Consider the following 15,771-nt stretch of genomic DNA (forward strand, 5'->3'; position numbering starts at 1 on the left):
TGCAAGTGACTCACGGAGTACGTAGAGTGAAAGGTAGCAGGGCATACTTTCACTTTCCGTGTTCGGCTCGCGGGCGCACACGTCTGCACAACTTGCGCGCCACGTACTCTCACACGTGCATATTTAAAATCAATGAGTTCAGTATAAAAGCGCAGATTTCTTAGCCTATTACACTGCAAAGGGCTGTATTAGCCACTCTCTTATAAAACAGTACTAACGCAGAAACACGACAAAGAGCTGCATGTGAAAAGTGTATGTCTAGAGAAGAGATACAGAGCTAATTCAAACTATAGCTGTCACATTAATAATCCGACTTCTATATAGTATTAAGTTTGACTGCATGTTTATAGATATATTCATAGATATAGAATAATTAAATGAGAGATAAATATAATGCCTAGAGTAAGGCACTATCTTTGTAAAACTGCTTTGAATAAACATAAGTTAAGTTCTAACTTAATTTTAAGTATTTCTAAGAGTTACCCCAAAAGCTAATAAATGAATGGCAAAAACACAACTGTTGCAACACTGCTTATTCAATGTACAATAAACAGTTAATAATAATAATAATAAAAGTCTTGTATCGTGATGTGCATCGTAGCGTGGCCTTGTATCGGGATACGTATCGTATCAGGAAATTGTTGGCGATACACAGCCCTAATAAATACAATGCAATTTTTTATTTTCCATATTTTATGGAGCAGCCAATCCCTAAAGAAGTGCTGCTTGGCACACTTGACTGCAACTACATTTCTAGTGAGGTAAAAATGATGCATTCTATAGCAGTAGGGAAACTTTATATTCAAGTAACGTTAGCAAAATATTAAATTCTAAATACTTACATGGTATTGAATAACAGCTACTCAGGATCTGAAAAAAATCCATAAAAATGACAAAATTATATGAGTTAACTGGCAAATATTGTTAAAGTTCACTAACCAAGTCCATACTATACAGTATGTAGGCTAAAATCTTTTTTTCATGTAAAGTTAACCATAGAAGTGCAACAACAGTCTTGTTATAACGCTGCACCTAATTGCTTCCCTATATCCAAAATGACATAAAAACTTGTAATAGATATTAGTGATCAAACTGAGCAAACAAAATAGTGCTCTTAGATGCAGCCAAACGAAAACGTGATTTCCATAGGAGGGGACAGCAGTCAATATTATACTTGAGTAAAAATACAGTAATTCGTGTTATCTAATATAATCAAACTAATGTGTCACAAAAAGCACTCACATCTGAACAAATATTACTTTTTAGAGCGAATCAGAAGCCAATCGTCGATGAATTTTCTTCCTGCTGTGATCATGGCTGTGATTCAAGTGAACATTTCTGAAAGCGCGTTAACTTACTTTGTCTATGGCAAGCCGTTTTGACATTTTTTCATTTACATTTACTAGTATCTATTTTTTAGGTACTAGTTCTTATTTTTTAGTTACTAGTATCTATTCGATTAGATACTAGTTCTTAACCATTAGATACTAGTACCTAAAAAATGGATACTAGTGCTTATTTTTCAGATACTAGTGCTTATTCACCAGATACCAGCACCCACTCAATAGATACTAGTATCTATTCGTTAGATACTAGTTCTTAATCATTAGATACTAGTAATTAAAAATTAGATACTAGTGCTTACCTATTAGATACTAGTGCTTATTTATTAGATACTAATACTTATTAATTAGATACAAGTACTTATTCATTAGATACTAGTACTTTTTAAATAGATACTAGTGCTTATTCATTAGATACTAGTACTTATTGGAATAGTGACTAGTAATTATTCCATTGTTACTAGTAACAAATTTCAAATATGTCCCATTGATTTCTATGAAGATCGGTCATTCAGATATCAACTATTCAATTCTAACTAGTATGTATTCCAATCGTCACTAGTACCTAAACATTAGATACTAGTGCTTCTTTATTAGATACTAGTACTTATTTAATAAATACTAGTATCTATTCATTAAATACTAGTTGTTTTTCATTAGATACTAGTACTTATTTATTAGATACAAGTGCCTATTAAACAAATATTAGTACTTATTCGTAAGATACTAGTACCTTTTAAATAGATACTAGTTCTTATTTATTAGATACTAGTATTTATTAATTAGTTACTAGTACTTATTCAATAAATACTAGTACTTATTCATTAGACACTAGTACTTTTTTAATAGAAACTAGTAAGATAATTTATTTTACTAGTAAGATTTTTAATTTTACTATACAGTGGCCATTTTGACTAGTCATTCCATATGACAGGTACAAAAACAATTGTGACTAGTAAGATTAAAAATGTTACTAGTACCTATTGTAAAAGACACTAGTCTCTAATATATAAGTACTAGTACTTAATGAATAACTACTAGTGTCTATACTAGTATCTAATGATTAAGCACCAGTGTTAAATAATACTTACTAGTATCTAATGATTAGTTACTAGTAATATTCAAAAAGATACTTGTCACTGTTGGAATAGATACTATCAGAAATGATTAGTTGATATCAAAAACAGAATAACTACTAGTACTTATTTATTTGGAGATATCTTCAATCTCAAAAGGAACTAGTAAGAAGCTGTTTGGAGATATCTTGATTCAAACAGATCATTACATAAACATGAGTACCCCATCAACCATCCAATCAGAATTTACATGGTAATACAATGTATTATACTATTTAAAGTGATATTGATGGTTTAGTAACTGGCTTTGTAAATGTGAGCATATCTGGCTAATCGGTTAGCATAAAGACGCAAATAAAGACTTTGTTTAATATTTATTGCTTTGGGTGAACAATATTATGTAAAAAAATGTCTTCATCGTGGTAGAGAGTTGAATTAATCTCATGTTATGACATTTGGATTGATTATTGGCAGTTCAGAAGAACAGGTAGATAAACCTACTGTAGGGTCTGTTCTGTTCACACGACAGTTTACATTCACAGCTCTAAAACAGTATGTATGAATATTGTAAGGCAGCAGGTTAAACAATAACAATGTAAAGCAATATAATCTGCATTTGACCCTCAGGTGGGGCTGTTTACATTCATTCAACCCCTTTTATCTCTTCATCAAAAATTATTTCACCCTAAACCTTCCTCCTAGCCTTCAGGCTCACATAATTGGGTATCTGCAAAAAAAAAAAAAAAAAAACATGATCTTATGCAGGGCTTGACAATAACACCCGCCAAATGCGGGGCTGTGGCGGGTAAGACAGCCAATCCCACTAGCCACTTTGGCTGGTTGAATATACTTTTTTTTTTTAATTTTCTCAAAAGTTATGCGACATTATAAACAATGCAAACTGATACTGGGAAACTAAAACTTCCATGAGCACTCCCTGCACCCAGCGCAACGTACTGAGACCGTCTGTTAAGAGGCGCGTGCGATCAGCGGAGCGTTGCGAACCAAAGCGTCACCTTTTTACCAGAGAGAGCGCGAGAGCGCGAGAGCTGATGGATTTGCGAATGCACGGGACGCAGTCTGATAAAGATAAAACAATTGCATGGAAGTGATTGAAGAGATTTAAAGTGCGTGCACACTCTCTGGGCAAGAATGCACACATCCTAGTTTTGTCCGAAATCAAAGGAAACCCACCAGTGGAGAGGTTTATTAATGTTATAAAATATTAAATAATATAAAATATTAATGTTAATATTTTTGATTGATGAATTTGAATAACAGAATGGTTGATTTAAGTGTAACCTGCCTGGCAAAATAAATTGTTAATGTTTCTTAGTTTAAAAACGTGTCAAGTAATTTCTATTATGATTTAAGTGTTTAAAATAAAGATACTGGAGGGGGTGTTAGATTAAGAGTAACCTACTGAAAACACAGATGGAGTAATGTCCCCTGTTTTAGGTTGGATTGAGTATTGCCTCAACCTAAAACTTTCAAGTTATTCAAAACAGTTTCAGTGTGTTTGGAGAATAGATCTGACTTTATTTTAGGTTAGGAGAATGCCTTAACACCCAGCTTTATTACATTAGCACTTCCAGAATTACATCTTATTCTCTATGTGAATGTTATTGTTATTGTTATGGTAGGCAGATGGGATTGACACAGATGTAAAATCAACAGGTAGTTTATTAAACATACAACACGTATCCAACACAGTGATGGTAAATGGTGATATGAACTGGGTTAGATGAACAGAACAAGCAACTGCAAACACAAACACTTCTTGACAGTCACAGTATAACAAAATACACTTTCCTAAAGTAAACAATGTGCGATAGAGGACAATGATGATGATGACGATGATGATGAAAAGAGTTCAGGAGAAGCCGATAAAGTTCAAGATTTTTTTCAGTGGCAGATTGTTTTTCATGGAGCTAAATAGATGATATGATCTGTATTAATACCAGGTATATACCAGCTAATATATGTAATTTTAGCATGCCAAAGTCAATTTTAATAATATAAAATATATTTTTCCAACAACAAAATTGTGGCCAGCGAACATGATGAGTGGCTATAAACTTTGGAATACCAAAGTGCCCTGTTTACATGCAAAAAAAATTGTCAATACAAATGAATTAAATGATTTAGGTTAAGACAGTAGAGTTTACATGTACCTTAAACATTGCAATCTAATTAAAATGTTTTTTTTACATTATATATAATACGATCTAAATGATGTCAGCTCAATCCCACAACCAGTGTTGCCAGATTCGCTTATCAAACCAGCCTATTGAACATTAAAAACTATCCAAAAAGCTTCCCAATCACTATTCATGGCCCAAATTCCAATAACTAATAAATTAAATCCTTTCATCTTTAACCCACTGAAAAAAATAAACTTGCTGAAACAGTTTAAAAGTACCCTAAATCTGAAGTCTGTAAAAAGGCAGAGGACTTGGCAATGCAGCGCACAGCATCTCTCGCGGAGTTCATGCTTTATCTGCTGATAAATGTACAAAGTCAAAGTTGAGTTGGTGAAAGTTGTTCTTACGAAGTTTTCATATAAAGGCAATGAAAACACAAAGTTTTACTTCAGGTTTAGTATACTTTCCAAATAACATAATCTTTGTTTTAGCTATATTTAATGATAATTTATTTCCATCAAACCACCGTTTTAATTTAATAATTTCTTTTGTTATCGCCTCCATAAGCTGCTGAAAATTGTCCCCCATACAAAGAATATTTGTATCATCAGCAAACAAAATTAATTTAAAAATATTTGATACTCTACATATATCATTAATGTAAATAATGAAAAGTTTTGGGCCAAGGACCGATCCCTGTGGTACTCCACATGTCATGTCCATAAATATAGATTTTTGATCACCAATTTCCACAAATTGTTGCCTGCTTCTCAAATAGCTACTTACCCAATTCAATCCGACTCCTCTGATCCCATACCTCTCTAATTTCTGTAATAAAATGTCATGATTTATGGTGTCAAATGCTTTCTTTAAATCTATAAATATTCCTAACACATATTTTTTAGTATCTATACAATTTGTTATTTCCTCAATTAATTCCATTAAAGCCAAAGATGTTGATCTGTTTGACCGAAATCCATATTGACTCTCTACTAGCAATTTATGTGTTTCAATGAAATCATCCAATCTTTCTGTAAACAGTTTTTCTAGGATTTTGGAGAATTGGGGCAGTATAGAAACAGGCCTATAATTTGTAAAAAGGTGTTTATCCCCAGTTTTATATACTGGTATTACTTTTGCCACTTTCATTTTATTTGGAAATTTACCATATTGAAAAGACAAATTTGCGATATAGGTTAATGGTTGTGAAATTTCCTCAATTACTTTTTTTACTATAATCATATCGATATTACTCCAGTCCACAGAAGATTTGTTTTTACAATTTCTTACAATATCTATTATCTCTTCCCTTTCCACTGCTCTAAGGAAAATCGAGCTAGGATTTCTATTCCAATTTACTACATCCACCCCATCAGTATTTTCTGAGTCATTTATTTCTTTTGCCAGATTTGGTCCCACGTTTACAAAAAAATTATTGAAAGCATTAACCACATCTTCTTTGTTGCTTATTATCTTATCCAGTGGCGGATGCAGAACGTGACATATGGGTGGGCATGGATTAAGTCCGGGTGGGCCTGAATCTATGGGTGTCACTTTTGAATAAGAAACTATAACAAGTCTATAAAATTCGTCAAAACTTCAGAACACTAATTTAAACAGCATACACACACACCCGAACTGCACGTCACATTTTTGACATTATTGATACTTTAAATTGTAATGCAACGTGACATTTATTAAGCCTTTTTGGTAAAAAAAATATTGGGCTCTCATAGCCTACAAAAAAGATCCTGCACACAGTGACAGGAAATATAAATGAACCCAAAAAAACCTTATACTTTTTTAAATAACCTATTAAAGTGTTTAAATAAATACGGCTACTAAATGCTTAAAATGAAGCTTCTAACATCATATTCTCTTCATGCAAATCACTAAAAATATATTTTCGTTCTCACATATTTAAGTTAACTTACTAAATAAAGAAAGAAAAGGGGAATTGCTAGAATAATGTTAGACTCTGGGGTTAAACGAAATGACAAATAAATAAACATTTAATATACTTTTTGATGAGCACAAGAGCAAGCCTACTCGTGAAGAGCGGAGCCGAGGAGCGCGCATATCAGACGTGAACGAAAGGAATAATGGATTTAATGCTTTCACTTTATTTCCTGACAGTTTCACTTGTTAGTGAGGATAGTAATGGCTAACAAGATTACGCCGAATTACATACAACATAATTACCTAACTAAATCTGAGAGAATGCAAACACATTACAATATTTTTTCCTCCGCCCGACGGCCAAGGCGCATCATTTTTTTTAGCCCGACAGGAATTCGCCATAGCCCGTAATGGACGTCGGGCAAGCGATTTGCGAGGTTTGTTTTGTAGAAAGACTTTCTTTAAAGTAAATTTCGTTTTGTATAAATTGTATCTTAATATTAATCAATGTTTGATCAAACAATTGCCTCGATTTAATAAATAAGAAGCAAACCAAGAACGTCTGTGGTGTGGATTGAAGTGAACCCACTATATTTCCGCAGCCTACGTCTTTCTGCTTTAATGCATTTCTTAAATTAATGTCTCAATTACACAGTAGGCTTATAGGTTGTTATGATAGGCTATTTGTTGCTTAAAAGCAATAGGCTATATTGTATAAAGTGTAGCAATAAACGTGGCGTGACTTATAGTGCTGCTATATCGCTATATCAAACAACATCACTGTGATCAGATGTTTTCTTTCTATTTTTTACCCCGCTGTCATATTTGTTGTGTGTTTATGTTATTGAGAGGAAAGCGCGCAGCACATATTTATAACGTGTTGTTATTCAAAATACGTTTTCTACTTGCTTGCAAAAAAAGTTCTCAAAGTGATCATGGCTGAAAGCTGCTCGGGAATATTTCATTATAACGCAACATTCAACTGCTTTAATAGTTTTTAAATAGTTATCAGGCTTACTTATAATTTTACTGTTTTTACATAACATGCAATAGATAAATTACACCACATAAAGTAGTATACATGTCTAACTATACAGAGTAGTATTTTTTACATTTCTGATTGGGCGGGCCAGCTGTCAATCTGGGCGGGCCCAGGCCCGCCCAGGCCCGCCCATAGCTCCGCGCCTCTTTATCAAAGAAATATTCCGGAAAACTTATCTTTTTAGTTTTTTTTCCATTTCTAATTATACTATTTAGGATATTCCATAAACCTTTCATATTATTTTTATTAATCTCTAATATGTTATTATAATATTCTTTTTTACACCTCCTCATGATTCCAATTAATTTATTCTTGTACTTTTTATATTTATTTTCTGCTTCTGGGGTACGATATTTGATAAATTGTCTATAAAGTGTGTTTTTCTTCTTACAGGCATTCAATAAACCTTTTGTGATCCATGGACTATTTGTTTGATTACGTTTGTTTCTATATTGTTTTACAGGACAGTGTTTATCATATAATGATGCAAAGACATTTAGAAATTCATTATATGCTTTATCAACATCCTCCTCTTCATATACTAAATTCCAATTTTGTTCCAGTAGTTCGTTCTTAAAAGCATTTATACTTTCTGCCGTTCTTACTCTTTTGTATGAAGTGATATAACTACTGTCATTGGATTTCCTGTACTTACAGTGATAAACAATAAAAACAGGTAGATGATCACTAATGTCATTATATAATAGTCCACTCTCTATATTGTTATCCATAATATTTGTAAATATATTATCAATTAATGTAGCACTATAAGATGTGATTGCCTTGCATGTTTCTGTGATGAGAATCATGTGATACGTAAATAAGAGATAAATATAAGACATGAACTTCAGCACAATTCTTTTGCGCCTAATATGCACAAGGTATTTTTGCATCCGGTTGAGAAAATACTACAGAGTTAAGTATGTGTGCTCAATGTACACAAACTGCAGGAAATAATGTGACTATAAATTGTAAAACATAACCTACCAAACTGGTTAGTGAATTGACATTGTAACAGCTGGACATGATTTTCATGATTTTATTCACTGCAACCCCGTTGCAGACGCCACTCATCCCTGTTATAGAAAACTTATTGGATCTAGACAAATCACAAGAATTTTGGATCCAAAACAGCGGATTTTGCTGAAATGTGACACGTTCAACCTGGTCTCATGGGAAATACGTACCTCTGTACACTTTTTTGCAGGACCACAAATATGTACTAACAGGTACGTATAGGGCTTGGGCGCCGCGTTGCATTCTGGGACGTGGCGGCCATGTTGGTGGCCTCGCGAATGTAATCATACAGCAAGTTGAACGAGGAGAAGCGGCAGAGTTGGGAGAATTAAAAGAAAGAAAAAAGATGTTAAAATCCGGAAAAGTATGTGTAATTTACTGGGATACGTTAAACAGGGAAGCAGGGACCGGTATGTGGACAAAATCGGAACTATTAACGGTTGGGATCCATATGAAAAAAGAGTCATTTAAGATAACAGCGTGGTTGTTGTAAGAGCACGATTTCACGCCAATCTGTAAGCAAAGTCACGTATGACCTAGCTTCACAACTAGCTTAGTTAATGCAGCAGTTTTTGCTGTCAGCAGAGGGATAGCAACAGAAAGATGAATGTTGAAATGTTCCCGTATTTTGGGCGAGTAAACCGGGACATTTCCCTTATGTTCAATGTTGACTTAAGCTATATAAATTAATATTCAGATGTTATACTTCACTGTCGTATATATAAATGTCATTTATATGTCATGTATACACATTACTGAGGGGTTGAGGTTAATGTTTGGTTTCCGATATTGAATAAAACATAATGAAGTTTTGTTCTTATCTGTCATTTTTAATGTAAATTACTTTTAATGTGTTACTTTAGTATTAATACAGCAACGGTTTACCATGGTTGAAAAAATAACGACAAATTAATCAAATTAAGACACACGATTGAGAGAAAGTATGTCTATAAACAGAGCGCAGCATGGAGCGCAGCAGTAAAGGAGGCAACCAACATGGCCGCCACGACAAGTAATGACGTCACGACGCCCAAGCCCTATTGCTACAGTTTTGAAAAATAAACGTCCACTGGGGTCGCTAAAGAGAAGAACTCCATGTGACATAATTAGGAGTTGCATTACATTACATCGCAAGATTTAACAACGCATGTTGGTAAGTTAAGTCTCTTTAATTTGATATAAAGTTTATTACTCTATATAAATCAGGTTAAACGTGTTCAATTCAATCGCTGTTTTATATCTGTCAGTTCTGCTTAGGTTTATTGTATCTCAAAATGATTTTAAATCAGCACATCGTAACTAAAGCGATTAAATGCCATCTTCAGCTTTAACGTGACGTGATGCAGATTCGACCAGTTTATAATAGTCATATTAGGATAAAGGTAACGCGATACGCGTCGAGTTTACCATGCTTTACCACGGTAACAGTATATTTCGGCTACTGCGTGCTAAAATCCGATTCGCGTCGAATTTACCATGCTTTACCACGGTAACAGTTTCGGCTACTGCGTGCTAAAATCCGATTCGCGTCGAATTTACCATGCTTTACCATGGTAACAGTCTATTTCGGCTACTGCGTGCTAAAATCCGATTCGCGTCGAATTTACCATGCTTTACCACGGTAACAGTGTATACTCTCACCTCAGGGCCCCCCCTCCCAGAATGTTTTAGATGTCTTCATATATAACACCTCCCTTACGAAAACTAACCATGGTTTTATTGTGGTAAAAGTGTAGTAACCATGTTTTTTTGTGTATTGATTACTATGAGCAAAACCATGGTTTTACTACAATAAGCATGGTTAAACTATGGTTTTTGAAAACCATGGTAACTACAAAACAACCATGGTTTTGACAAACACCTGATTCCACTCATCAGTCTTGTTCCAGAATGTTTAAAACGTTCCTTAATTAACACACTAACAAGCTAATGAACTGAATCAGCCCTTACAAAATTTAACCATGGTATTATTCCAATTAAAACAAAAAAAAAAACATGGTTACTGTAACTACAATAAGCATGGTTAAACTATGGTTTTTGAAAACCATGGTAACGACAAAATAACGGTGGTTTTGACCACCATGGTTTTCAAAAACCATAGTTAAACCATGGTTATTGTAGTTACTGCAGTAACCATGTTTTTTTTTTAATTGTAGTAAAAACCATGGTTAAATTTTGTAAGGGCTGATTCAGTTCATTAGCTTGTTAGTGTGTTAATTAAGGAACGTTTTAAACATTCTGGAACAAGACTGATGAGTGGAATCAGGTGTTTCATATAGGGAGACATTTAAAACATTTTGGTAGGGGGACCTTGAGGACTGAAGTTGGGAACTGAACTAAAGGATTATTAGGAACACCTGTTCAATTTCTCATTTATACAGTTATCTTATCAACCAATCACATGGCAGTTGCTTCAATGCATTTAGGGGTGTGGTCCTGGTCAAGACAATCTCCTGAACTCCAAACTGAATGTCAGAATGGGAAAGAAAGGTATGGCGTTTAATCAGACCCAGCACACACAAAAACCACGCGCGAGTGAGAGATACGAGCACGCGAACACTATTCGAGTGCTAAAAAGCAGAACACAATTGTGTAAAGCATCCTTGCGGGAGCGCACCTCCGCTCGGCGCGCACGGGTGCGGTCGCGCGAGCAAGGGCTTGGATGAGCTTTTGCACGACTCTGGCTCTCTCTGTGCTCTCACAGCTGTACCGCACGCGCTCGCTCGATCGATGTGGCTTTTGGGTCTTTGGGGGCGGGGCATTGACTGGTGTCTTCGTGCCTGTGGTTGGTTGGTTGATTTGATCGGTGATTCGTTCTCAGATCTTCTGTTCTCGATTCGTATCCAGTCAATCTAGGTAGAGAAGACACGTTTTAATAGGACCATTATGTCGGAGCACGTCCTTTTAAAACATTGTCTTGTTTGATCCATGCAATAGGCTGCAAACCAGACAATAATGCCAATTTTATTCTATATTTTGTTTACTGTTTATCATCCTGCAATATATACTATAGGCTACATATTGACATTGTCAGGTTACAGAGTTGGTTCAGACTTAGCATTAGCAAACTTTAGTATAGTCCTGTACAATATAAAATATATATATATATATATATATATATATATATATATATATATATATATATATATATATATATATATATATATATATATATATATATATATATATATATATATATATATATATATATAAACAAACTATATATATAAACAAACTAGATTTGAACTCCAAATATATATACTCCAATATATATATATATATATATATATTAGTTTTTGTAGCCATTCTGTATCTTTTCAGGGTTAAAATAGCATTTAATTTTACTCTGTTGTTGTATTTGAGTTTCATTTCATTTGCCATAAATTATCTACATATTAAACAACAAACAAAATTAATACCTTAAAAAGGGGCATATTGTTTGGTTATGTTTGCATGGTTTAAACAAGACTAATGTTTTAACATAGATTACCTACTCCGACATAATGATCATATTAAAACATGTTTTCTCTACCTAGATTGACTGGAGATGGATTGTGGACCAAGAGATCATGCATGTCACTAATCAAATCAAACAACCAATCACAGATGCAGAGACATCAGTCAATGTCCCGCCCCCAAAGTCGCAAAAGTAATCTCGAGCGAGCGAGCGCGTGTGGTGCAGCTGTGAGAGCATAGAGAGAGTCGAGCAAGCACTCATCCAAACCCTTGCTCACGTGACTGCATTTGTGCGCGCTGAGCGGAGGGGCGCTCTCGCGAGGATGCTTTTTCCGCGTGCGAATAGTTTTCTGCGCCATGTATCTCTCCCTCGCGCATGGTTTTTGTGCGCGTGACTTTTGGGTCTGATTATACGCCACAGAAAGGTTTTAAGGATTTAAGCAATTTTGAGTGTGGTATGGTCTGATTCAAGCTGACAGAAGAGCAACTGTGACTGAAATAACCACTCGTTACAACCGGGGTATGCCGCAAAGCATTTGTGAAGCCACAACACGCACAACCTCGAGGTGGATGGGCTACAACAGCAGTAGACCCCACCGGGTACTACTTATCTCCACTACAAATAGGAAAAAGAGGCTACAATTTGCACGAGCTCACCAAAATTGTTGAAAAATGTTGCCTGGTCTGATGAGTCTCTGTTGAGACATTCAGATGGTAGAGTCAGAATTTGGCGTAAACAGAATGAGAACATGGATTCATCATGCCTTGTTACCACTGTGCAGGCTGGTGGTGTAATGGTGTGGGGGATGTTTTTTGGCACACTTTAGGCCCCTTAGTGCCAATTGGGCATCGTTTAAATGCCACGGCCTACCTGAGCATTGTTTCTGACCATGTCCATCCCTTTATGACCATCATGTACTCATCCTCTGATGGCTACTTCCAGCAGGATAATGCACCATGTCACAAGGCTTAAATCATTTCAAATTGGCTTCTTGAACATGACAATGAGTTCACTGTACTAAAATGGCCCCCACAGTCACCAGATCTCAACCCAATAGAGCATCTTTGGGATGTGGTGGATGGGAGCCTCGTGCCCTGGATGTGCATCCCACAAATCTCCATCAACTGCAAGATGCTATCCTATCAATATGGGCCAACATTTCTAAAGAATGCTTTCAGCACCTTGTTGAATCAATGCCACATAGTATTAAGGCAGTTCTGAAGGCAAAAGAGGGTCAAACACAGTATTACTATGGTGTTCCTAATAATCCTTTAGGTGATTGTATTAAGTGCGTTGTTTGTAGCTCTAGCATGATAAGCGTTGCATTTACCATGCTTTTACCACAGTAACTATAGATCTACTGTGTTATTTGTAGTTAAAACAATACGCATTGAAGTTACCATGCTTTTTAAGATAAAGCATGTATGTTGCATTGTTGCTTTGTTTTAATGCCATCAAAACTTGAATTTCTTACACTCTGCGGCTCCAGAGTGCGAGTGAAATGATTATAATAGCATCAGGCAGAGGAAGCAACCGACAAACAGGTTAACCTCAAAATCATCATTAAAAAATTTTCTGACTTCTAACAAATTTCAACCCTGGACAGCATTAATTTAAATATTCATACATTTGTGCAAAATATACTTTGATCATTCACTTGTATGTATCATACATAAATGCATTTATATAACATTTTAAGATAAAGTTTTAAACTGTACAGATTATGACAAATCACATTTGTTTTTTAAGATGGAAAAGAGAGAAGACAAACTTCACCGAAAGATTTTGGAGGAAAAGGCCAAATTCGTTGTGACTATAGATGAGTACAACAGGGCAGCACCTGAAAAACTGCTGTCAGCTGATACAATTCTGGCATCTGGGAGTTACGCATGGCCATGGGTATGGAATGAGCATGGTATGTCTTGTTACTCATTCCAATTTAAATATATTTAGTATAATGTGTATTTATGTTTTTACTTTCATGCTGTAGGACGGTCGTCACCAATCCTGGTTATGGGGGCTGGGGTCTCTGCAGATTTTAAATGAAATTTCTGCTAATTAGCCATGACTGCTGCTTCCTACTGGTAAAGTGTATGGTTCTCTAAATTCTGCAGAGCATGGATTACAATTATATATTAATTACTAAATATTTGTTGTTCTTGTTTGATAGTTACAGACCAGGACTGTGGTTTCTCTGACAGTGGAGTTCTAGGACTTCACTTCCTGCTAAAGAAAAGACAATACTACATCATCTCCTCTGTTCGCCAGTTGTACTGTACTGTGCTTGACAACTTTTCTGAGCTGTTTGGGAACATAAAAGATGATGATTACTTTAGGGAAATTCACATGGATGAGGAGGATATCCACTATTGTGGTGGTGGTGGTGGTGGTGGTGGTGGTGGTGATGATGATGATGAGGATGAGTATGAAAAGTCATTGTTTCCTCAGTCAGTATAAAATGTACACTCAAGTCAGATTTTAAAGACAAGGTCAAGGTTAAACCAGGATTATTCCTTAGCTAAAATTGGACATTTACACTACTTTTAAAAATGTGACTTACAAATAAACTTACTGATGTGCCACTTGAGACAAAATTATGGCACTGATATATTTAAAGATATGTCAGTAAAAGTTGTTTTTTTGTTAAGACAGCTCAAATATACATTTTAGTTTGGGACTAGGCTTAGGCCTTGTGATCGATTGAAGTTGCAATTCACTAGTGTAGTGGATGAAAACTTGTTTAGAATGATAAAGTTGTCTCCCAATAGTTAAATAGTTCATCTTATTTCCCCACATCCCAAGTTACCTTATGTCATCTATGTGATTATATCTGTATTTTATCTTGTGTATATTACTGAAACTGCCAGTTGACCTTTTTTCCTTTAATATTAAGCATCACATATATAGACTTCACCACATAACTATAGACTGTCTTTCTTAGATTCAGTTAATTAAACAAGACTGTATGCTGTGATGTTTATCTTAGTAATGTTTTACATTGTTTACATTTACATTACAAAGGTGTTGTGAAAATATGTAATTTTATATTGTTTGTCCAATCATTTTTATATTAGATATTTTAATACGTTGCTGATATTATTAGTGTTATTATTACTGATGTAACATTTACAGTGTTGTAAAATGCCTTCATTGTTATTCATAAAGTGACAAATAAAATTGACCAAATTCACGTGAAAACAACTTCCTGTTTTTTATCATAAATTGTACTATTATGATATGTATATTTAATGTTACAAACTTCATTGCTCTAGAATAAAAATCTGTAATTAAAGTATTTGCACAGGCTCATTTCTTTGATTGACATGTAGTCAACGCTTTATGACTAAATGTTTGATAGCCTAAAAGGATAATGGTTATGATAGCAGTCTACAGTATGTGCCAGGCAAACCAAACAAATCGATCTACCATCGAAAATGTTAGTATTATATTTAATAAAAAATATCAATATTAAACAGAACATATAGACACGTGTCAATTCAGCAGAATAAAATTAAAAGACCCTTTCGAAAACTTATGGACAGGAGGTCTTTGGTCAGCTAAGTTGTCATGGTGTTCTTTCGCTGCGCAGACCAATTACAATATGACATCAAAGTGCCGCGAGATCGGACTGCTCTTCGTGTTTTCGAGTCCCTCCCGCGATACTTTGATGTCATACGACAATTGGATTTTCGCAGCGCCACATGAATCATCTTTTAACCCATATAAAAAAGTATTCCATGTCGCAAATGATGTTTTGGTGCTACTGTTACACTTGAAATGCTATCAGCTAACA

General features: G+C 34.9%; 1 long non-coding RNA gene across 2 annotated transcripts; it reads left to right on the forward strand.

Annotated features, from left to right (window-relative positions):
- Nucleotides 1-9,559: 9,559 nt before the first annotated feature.
- Nucleotides 9,560-15,027, forward strand: LOC129433476 (uncharacterized). Of its 2 annotated transcripts, none has more exons than XR_012359444.1 (4): nucleotides 9,560-9,674; nucleotides 13,728-13,893; nucleotides 13,969-14,062; nucleotides 14,149-15,027. It is a non-coding gene; the product is annotated as an uncharacterized lncRNA (long non-coding RNA). The 2 variants fall into 2 exon arrangements; XR_012359445.1 differs by having other exon boundaries at nucleotides 13,728-13,877.
- The last annotated feature ends 744 nt before the right edge of the window (nucleotides 15,028-15,771 follow it).

Source organism: Misgurnus anguillicaudatus, chromosome 19 (assembly GCF_027580225.2).
Source record: "Misgurnus anguillicaudatus chromosome 19, ASM2758022v2, whole genome shotgun sequence".
NCBI classification, from domain to species: domain Eukaryota; kingdom Metazoa; phylum Chordata; class Actinopteri; order Cypriniformes; family Cobitidae; genus Misgurnus; species Misgurnus anguillicaudatus.